Here is a 3,148-nt window from a genome sequence, read left to right on the forward strand (position 1 = left end):
ACATAATTCCTTCTTAGAAAGTAAGGAAAATAGGGCCCTCCCTGGTGGCACAATAGGTTAAAGGGCAGCACTATGAAGTCCTCTGCAGCCACTTCAGCTAGAGTTCGATCCCGGGCCAGGGAAGTGACCCACATGGCCAGGCAGACCTCTCCTGTCTCACCCACTGCTGCCCTCAGTAGTGTACTTCATCAGTCTGCCTGTTCTGCTCCCCACTCTGTCTCTGGTGAATCCTCTCACTACCCCTGCACCTCTGACTATAGCCCAGTCCTGTATGCATAAATAAATAATTCTTTTTTAAAAAAAAAAGTAGGAAAAATGTTTAATTTCTTTCATTACCAATTTTCAGAATTGTGTATATATGTACTGTATATATACTTTTATATATGTTTGCTTTCAATTACTTCTCATCTATCTCAGTTTTACTTATTCAATATTTTGAAATAATGGCCATTACTCTTTTTTAAGTCTAAAATGATCCCAAATTTGGTGAAATTCTTTCAACCTTGTACTTCTTGTACTTGTAATTTATCTGTATTAATCTTTGAGAGCTTTTTTTTTTTTTTTGCACAATAAGCTATTGCAGGCTCACCTGTTGTTTTCCCTGACTCATAACTTTCATAAATCTGATTTATTTTACTGACAAAAAATTTATATAGATCTAAATATGTGTGCTAGGAATACTGATCACTCTATCTTGACAAACTAAGTATTTGCTTTCACTTGCATTCCCCAGGAAAGAAGGCAAACCCTAAGACAAGGTTTTGATTATAGGTATTTTCTTTGGAAGTTGATCCCAAGAGGCACAAATCAGGAAGATGCAAAATGAGTCAGAGAAGTGAGAAAAAGGCAATAAAGCATATATTTATGAACAAATTACTATTGTGAGCACATGGGAACCTCCTGCTGGAATGTTGAGCCTCTAGCTCTCATCCCACATTGTTTGAGAACTCTTCCTATATTATTAACTTCAGTACCTCTATCAGTTGGATAGGCATTTTAGTAGAATTGAATTGATGAGTGCTCTGAAGCTGTTGATTCCACCTTCAGGTGTGGTTGGTCCTGAAACTTTAAGCACCCTTTTTGTGACTTATGTAGTAAACCTCCATTACCTGAGAATGCAGGATTTACTTTAAGGCTATTGAAAACATTCTAAAATAAGTGGCAATGGTTGCCACTATTCAACTCTGTGAATATACTAAAGCTACTGAACTGTATACTTCTAAAAAGATGAAATTGTGGCATGCAAATTATATTTTAATAAACTTGTTATTTTTAAAAAAGATAAACATTTATGGATATGTGTTTAGAAAGCCACATGGATTACTTATCCTTAACCAGTTAGTTAGATAACTAATTTGTTTATTTCAATATTTGATTCTCTCAAACTTGCTATTTTTTGGTTTGAATATTTTTTAATGTAAAAGTTCATAGGGCTCAAGTCCAATCTATGTTAAAAGCTATTAGAATATTTACTTCTATCGCTCTTCATTCTACTTGTTCTTTTGTGTAGCCATTTCATTAGTATCTGACTTATTCTACAGTATTTTTGCAAAAATAAGCATAATTACAGTATTTTTGCAAAAGTAAGCATAAAGACTCCTTTTTATATCCTTTATACTACTCCTTTCTAGCCAACAGGTAATGTTCTTTATTCTTATTCTGTACCTTGCTTTTTTCACTCAATATGTTTTGGAGATCATATCCTAATGTATATAGAGTTCAATCTTAATTTTTTTACTGAGTTAAAATATACATAAAATTTCCATTTAAACCATTTCAAAGTTTATAATTCACTGGTAATAAGTAAACTGACATTACTGCTTATCCATCTCAGTCTTCTTAATCTTCCCCAGTTGAAAATCTGTACCCATTAAATACTAGTTCCCCATTATCCACTACCCCCCAGTTGCTGGAAACTGTCTTGTAGTTTCTGTTTTTATGAAGTTGATTATTTTAGTTACTTAGTATAAATGGAATTATACAGTATTTGGCCCTTCCCAACTGGCTTATTTCCTTAGCAAAATGTCACCAAATTTCATCTATGTACCATATGTCAGGATTTCCTTCCTTTTAAAGGCTGAATTATAACCCATTGTGTGCATATACCATATTTTGTTTTTCTTTTCATTTACTAATGACCACTGAGTCTGCTTTCATCTTTTGTCTACTATGCATAATGTTGCTTGAATATGTGTGTACAAACAACTGTACAAATCCTGGGTTTCAAGTCTTTTGATTTTATATCCAGAAGTGAAATTGCTTATTAATTTATTACATTGCCAAGCATCCCATTATGGGAATATAATTTGTTCAGACTGTCCTGCACTAATGGCATTTTGCATTTTCTCCAATTTCTTGCTACTGAAAATATTACAAGAGAAGTAACTAGTGCAGGGCCCTCCTTTGTGGTGCAGCAGGTTAAAGAACAGCACTAAGACGCTTAAACCACTTCCTCATGAGTTCGATCCCCGCCTGCCACAGAGGTGATCAACATAGCACGGCAGACCTCTCCTGACTTGCCCGTTGCTCCCCTCAGCAGTGTACTTCATCAATCTGCCTGTTCTGCTCCCCACTCTGTCTCTGGTGGGTTCTCACCCTCCGCATCTCTGGCCTGTACACAAGTTCTGTATGAATAAATAAATAAATCTTTAAAAAAAATAACTTAGTGCATATATTGTGTATAATCTCATTTCACATGGGAACAAATACTATCACTAACAATCCAAGAAATTAGATCTTCCTCCTTGAATTCAGTTTTAAGTCAGCCACAGGTTAAATGCAGAATAAACATAGGTATGTCTTCTGGGTGTGATGTATATAATTTTAGACAGACACAGGATGCCTGGATGCTAAATACAACTCTATTTTGAACAAATTCAGTTCCCTAACCCCCAGCTAGGTCACAATTTATTTCTATGTGTTAATGGGTTAAAATTATAGGATATTGAAAATATGACCGAAATGACAAATGTAGCTTTGTAGTTTGCTTATTCAACAGGAAATCAGGAAATCCCCTGTTATTTTTAGCACAACTTAGAAGTCTTCCTTTGCTTGCCTAATATGGGGAATATGAATTGATTAAGCATTTAAGTCTCACACTGCCCATTCTAGAAAGTGAGAGAAAGTAGAAAGAGCTGTTAAGACTTTC

Source organism: Condylura cristata, unplaced genomic scaffold, assembly GCF_000260355.1.
Source record: "Condylura cristata isolate star-nosed mole 26May11 unplaced genomic scaffold, ConCri1.0 scaffold00003, whole genome shotgun sequence".
NCBI classification, from domain to species: Eukaryota; Metazoa; Chordata; class Mammalia; order Eulipotyphla; family Talpidae; genus Condylura; species Condylura cristata.